This window comes from Lygodium microphyllum, unplaced genomic scaffold (assembly GCF_053477565.2).
Source record: "Lygodium microphyllum isolate KBCC unplaced genomic scaffold, Lygodium_microphyllum_v1.1.10 scaffold_159, whole genome shotgun sequence".
NCBI classification, from domain to species: Eukaryota; Viridiplantae; Streptophyta; class Polypodiopsida; order Schizaeales; family Lygodiaceae; genus Lygodium; species Lygodium microphyllum.
In genome coordinates, this window is record NW_028229642.1 from 167,467 (window position 1) to 174,229 (window position 6,763).

Here is a 6,763-nt window from a genome sequence, read left to right on the forward strand (position 1 = left end):
ATCAACTATCATCAAGACAATTAGATGGATCTATTACCCCTTGCTGAGTTTACATACAACAATTCCTCCAATGCCTCCACTTAATTCACACCATTCTTTGCTAAGTATGGTCAACACCCAAGGATAGACAATTATGTAAGATCATAGGAGAAGAATCTAGCTACTACATACTAAGCTCAACACCTCTTTGATATTCATAAAGAGTTGTAAGCATAGATCAAACAAGCTCAATAGAAATATAAGAGAAATGTATGTAAGCTTCACATGCAACACCCATCATACAAAATTCGAGATTAAGTTTGTCTTCTTTGATGTGATCAACGTTCTTCTTGCCCCTCCCAGAAACTAGATTATCAATGACTTGGGCCTTCAATATGCTTGGCTAAGTAAATCAAGTCACCTATTGTTTCCAACTCACCCTTCCATGAAAGTCTATCCTTTATTCCATGTTTCAATCTTGGAGCCATGTCATACATCCAATATCCCTGGAAGAATACCAAAGCCATTGCCTCCAATCATAATTGAAAATCGACAAGAATATGAAGTAGACAAAATCTTGGATTTGAGAATTTCAAGAGGTAGATTACAGGATACTGTCCATTGGAAGGGCTATGATGCAAGTGAATGAACATGAGAACTAGCTTCACATCTTCAAAGAGCTCCTATTAAGGCTCGCAAATTTCATCTTCATCACCCTCACCCAACCAAGCCAAGGCCTATTTAAAAGCACACCATTGCCCCTCGTGGAACTTGATGCTAGTCCTTGCTAGTTCTATGAAGTTTTTAGAAGATTCTAGAACATTCTAGAATGTTCTAGAGATTTGAGAAAATACTAGATAATTCTAAGAAGATTATGGATAATTCTTTGGAAAGTCCTAAAAGAGGCTTGCATCAACACTTACATCAACATTGCTTATGTCAATATCAATTATGCTTATGTCATCAATGATTCCACCGTCTATAAGCTTCACCTCTAACCTCTTTAGCTATAGTATAAATAGGTGTCTTCGGCTTCAAGCCCTTTAGTCTTGCCAACACTAGTTGTGAGGCTCTTGCGAGGTAAGTCCTTCCATTTCTTGTCTTATCTTGCATCGAGTCCTATCTTGTAATCAAGCCATGCTCTTGTGAGCACTCTCTTGTAAAAATCAAGTCCTCTTGTAATAAAGTTATCTTGCAATCAAGTTCTAGTTCAATTTCTCTTTCAAGTTCTTCTCTTGTAAGTTGTGAGAATAATCTCCTCACTCTTGAAGAGAACTTGCCATGCTCAATAAAACAGTAACTTGAGGCTCATGATAATGCACACATCTGGATCAAGAGCCTACTGAACAACATAGTTGCATGATGATCATGAGATACCCTTTGACTTGCAAGAGACTACAATGATAAGTGAGCTCGAGGTGTGTCTATTACAATCTTGGTACCATTGGTTGTTGTTACTATTTGTGAGAGTAGCCAGTGGATATGAGAGAGAGATAAGAGATAGCCTACTTTGAATAGTCAAACTCCTGAATGATAGGAGCTCCACACTTATCCCACTTTCGAGCGTAGTTGTGACTCAAAATTTTAGTTCCATTATTACCGAAACAACAAAATTAAGCATTTGAAGCACTCGTTTCTCTGTCATGCATAAGAATAAGAAGCGTGATGTGAAGGGTAAGCAAGAGATCGATGAGAGATTGATTTTTTGTTTGTACATCAATGGTTTCCAAAACATGTATGGTTAGGTTAGGAGGAAGGGAGAGAGAGTCTGTGTTGATGTTTTTTGGTTTAGCATCCAATTGTAGTCTTAAGTATGAATAGGGTGCAATAGGCATTCAGATGTAAGAGGAAGAGAGGAAAAAATTAAAACAAAATTAAAAAAACATTAAAATATAATTAAAAATGAAAATTTATAGCAAAATAGAAAATGATGGATAAATCTCTCTCAATAAAAGCTCAATGTCAGATAGGTAGCTTAAGCTAAAAGGAATGTTGTTGTGACTACCTAGAGAGAGAGATTGCCATCATGCAAGAGAGTAACTAAAAGCACAACCTAGTCATGAGATCTTGAGTTAAAGCAAGGGCCCCAACAACACTAGTTAGTAGCACACCTTAAAAAGGGGGGGCAAATGTGGCTATTTAATAAAGTCAATTGGATAGAATGGGAGAAAGAGAGAATTGGATGGCATATTGGCAATTCGGCTCACATTGAGTAGTAGTGTGTTCAAGTGGGGTAAGCAACCAAAAGCTTATAACAACCAAGTGACTAGATAGGGGATCGAAGGACAAAAGAATGCTGAGAAAAAGAAGATAGGAACACCACAAGTATAAAAATGTACATCGAGGTTCGAGTCCAATTTGTAGTCCTTATACTTCAATCTCAAGGCCAATGATTTTTGTATTTGGCATCCAAGTGTTGATTCAACATAGCTTTGAGTCTCCATTCAAGGGCAAGACTTTATGATTGAGGGCAAGCTTTGCAATCAAAGGCCCGCAAGTAGGTTTTGTGTTTCCCCTTGAAATAATAATGCTCGAGCTCAAGAGACATTCGAGGATGTTTGATGAGGAGCTAGATTAGAATATCAAACTTTAGTTGGCATGTTCGATTTTGGCTTTATTCAAGAAATTGACTCAATTTTTATTTGGAAGCATTCAATTCAAACTCTACTTGTGCCATTTGATGTTGGTTGTGGCATTCAATTCTATTGTTTGGGGACACTCGATGCTAATTTTGGAGTCTATTCATGGAGTGTGACACTTATTGGATTTATTGCTTGGGGCATTCGAGTCTATCGTTATGGTAGATGTTCAACGCAAGCACTTGGCTCCTCTGTTATGTATTCTTGCATGAAACCTTTTTCGGGCTTCTCTTTGTTTGATATTTGAAGTGATAAATTGCTCAAAGCCAAGGGGCTCATATTCTGATAATTAATCAAAGTCAATACTTGCACCTAAGTTGGGTAGCAGTTTTTAGCATCAATTCTTCAAAGAAATTGGTTCAAATCCCTAAAGAGAAGCAAAGGACGATTGCTCTTGATCGAACTTATTTTTCCAATCAAACCCCTCAAGCTAAGCTAAGCCTTCTTTGTGATCAAATATCATTGTGGATTCAAATGTTTGCACCAAATCAATGTTCATGCTTTATTAAACGCATGGGATCACGCCAAAGGATAGTCGACTTCGGAAGCCACTCTCACAACAGCTTGGAATCAGCTGTTACAGGTGACCTTCGTGAATCGAACATGGCTTGGGAAGAAGAAGCATAGCCTAGCCAAATTTTGAATGCAGCTTTGATGGAGGCAAAGCTTGTGAAAAAACCTTAAGACAAAACTGTCAAACCACTTCTTAGCTAGATTGAGCTTTCAACCAAATCTCAAGCCTGGCAAGTGGACTTGCCCCATGGTGTGGAATAGTGCATGCAGCTCATGGTGATGATCAAAACCTCACTTCCAACTCGACAGAAAGCCCATAGCCCTGGTGGCAATCCATATTTGGAACTAGGTTGACACATTTAGCTAAGTAAAGGAGTATGAAGTTCCATATGCAATTCTTGGATATTTGTAGCAGTTTTACTAATGGTGTTTAGGCATGTGACATGTTTTAAAGTGAAATACATTTGTAGACAAGATTTAGCATTGTATTAATACATGAAGAATCTCGAAAGGAGAATATGTATATTTACATAGTTAGAGTCAATGATTGTGAGTTTGAACATCCACATTTTTTTTGCTATGTTAAATGAGGTTTCTTCTCTTCAAAAAATAGTACTTTTAATAATATGTAAGCCTTTTTCAATACCATTGGATCAAAATGTGAAGTTGAGTGTTTGTTAACCCTCAGACAAACAAGGTGGAAAATCTGGAAAAGCTAAAGCAGAAGACAAAGGCCAAGGCAAAGTGAAACGGAAGACGAAGGCACACCAAGAAAAATCTAGAAACACAAGAAGCACAGAAAAGTCCTAAATAAGGGAACAAGGCGCACAAGAAAAAGCGCAAATCAATACTTTTGTAAAAGAGCGGAAGCGCATCATGGCTTAATTCAACGAGCACCGGACTCTCAATCGTGCAATTTGTAAATGTAGACAGGCGGTGGAAAGGAAGCTAGGAAGATAGAAGGACAATGGGAATAAGGGCCTACCGGCCATGTAAAAAAGGGGATAAGGGGATGACCGCCCAAAAGGGATTTAGGGTTTTGTATATAAAGTTGAAAAGTAAATGAGAAGCTCATTCTTGTGTGTGGCCAAAAGTGGCTCTCCTCCTCTTCTTCTTCTTCTTCTTGTTCTTGCTTGCTTAAGCTTGTGCTTGAGAGAGAGGGTATGAGAGTGTGAGGGAGTGTGTGTGTGAGGGTGAGGGACCAAGAAGGAGAAGCTCTCCATCTTCTCCTCTCTTCTTCTCTTCTCTTCTCTTCTCTTCTCTTCTCTTCTCTTCTCTTCTCTTCTCTTCTCTTGCTCACAGTGATGGAGCTTGGAGCATGGAGCTTGAGGATGGAGCTTGCTTGAAGCTTGCACTTGAATCGTGGAGCTACCGGAGTGCGCGGGAGAGGAGGTAACTCGATCGGCATGGAGGTAAGCTCACTACACTAGTAGATATGGATGGCGCATCAGCTATGTGAGAGGTAGCCATTAGTGCTCGGCTTGGAACGCTTGAACAATAAGCGGTCTGTGGGTCTTGGTGGTTGAGCGAAAGCTCCCACATTTTGGTTCCGTTGTGCCGGGACCAACGGATTTAAGCCTTGAGCGCTTGCGCGCTTTGAATCGAGCATTGAAGTAGGGTTTTCCCCAAACCGGTGCTTGAGGTAGATAGGTAGGAAGCGAGGGAGTTTGAAGAGGTATTCGATCTTCTTAGCAAGTAGATTTTTGTTGTTTTGGACTTGGGAAAGCATGATGGAGTAGTGTAGGTATTTTTCTTATAATTTTTTATTGCATTTAGAAAGGATAGGAGCAAAACATTGGAGCAAACAATAGGGTTTTCTGTTGCTGTATAACATGCTGAAACAGGGAAATAGGGGCACAGATTCAGATTTCTGGCTGGAAGAGTATGAGGGATTAATTTATGAGGTTACAGCAGGCTGGGATGGGGCAATAGGAGGCCCAGGGAACCAGGAAAGACCATCGTGAGCTTGAGAGCCAGGGAGAGAGAGAGAGAAAGAGAGAGAGAGAGAGAGAGAGAGAGAGCAGCGGGGAGACCTCTGAAGTGCCGATTGATTCGAGTGCCACAGTGATTCCAGGTAAGTCTGGCATTTCCTTGTAGTGTTTTGTACCTATCTTGAAGGCACTGGATGATTCCGTGGAGTAGGCGTTGACCTTGAGGCATCGCGCACAACCCGTAGGCCGTCATCCGTGCCGATCCAATTCCTAGAATCGGACCATTCAATTTCGGGGTCAGACCGTCCGACTGCTAGAATTGAACCACCCTATCCGATCTGATTCCCAGAATCGGACCACTGCAAGAATCGGACCCAGTCTCAAAATCGGACACTTGGACCCTGAAAATCAGACACACTAAAAATCAGACTTTAGAATCGGACACACGAAAATCGAACGCAAGGAATCGGACGAGTTCAGAATCAGACGCTTGTCAAAATCGGACGTCCGATTCCAGAAATTGGACGTGACCAAAATCGAACCACTGGACCGATCGGACCAACCCGAAATCGGACGTCCGATTTTGATAATCGGACTCTTGAAAATCGGACATCTGAGAATCGGACAGAAAACTATTAAAATCAAACAAGTATCTAGAACACAAATTTTGATGCATCTAAAACCTGAAATTGACCCCAAAGGCTACGTAGAGCTAAAGGCACATCACAGATCTATCACTGGGCTGAAACTTAGAGCAAGTAGTTCAAAATTTAGCTATAAACGGTCCTCCAAATTGCGCATGGTGTTTATCGTAATGGCCCTACGAGCCGGGGGAGACTGGCCCCCCCCCCTCCTGAGACCCCCGCAGAGGCCCCCCTTCGCACCTTCCCCAAGTAGGTCGGAGAGAAAATGCGCGCCTGACAAGTCCTCCAAATTAGAACCTTGTGTATAATGGCTCTACACGAGCATGGATTCTCACTTTTACAAAAGAGCAACCAAAAGCCCCTACATGAATAGAGAGAAACAGAGACCCTAGAACATCAATGGGCCAATCTAGCCAACAAGGGCAAAAAGGCCACACTGCAAAAACACATATGTATTGCATACGGACTGCATCTAGTCAAAGCAGAAATCAACAATATCAAGCTGCAACTGCAAGGAGGGCTAGATATGACAGTCCTAGTGATAGATGCTCCTTGAATAGCACTGCACTGATGATCCAAGACATCAGTGGAGAATCCACATCTGGTCGTGCAGTTGGGGACGCAAGGGCATTTGTCAGAAGGCTTAAATTTACAAGCCAAGACCTAGAAGACGAAGACATAGTACCACCTGCTTATCTTAGGGTCAAATTCACCACGAAAAGAGAGCATATTATCGATGCTCTGATTGATGAAGGAGCATATTTTAATATCTTGACCTATGAATCATGGACCCTACTGGGCCAACCAGAACTCACACCAACTAATGCAACTCTTAGCCCTTACGAGGGACACCCATAAGCACTCATAGGGAAGTGCAAAATCCTTGTGACAATTGAAACGGAAAGCTCGTCTATCCTATTTCATGTTCCTCCAAATAGTGCTAATTACGGAAAGGAAACCCTCCTAGGAAGACCCTTCAAAAGGGCAACCAAGTGTGAGGCCGACTATGTAGCACAGAGGATACACCTGACACTACCAGGTGCGAGGATAGTCACAA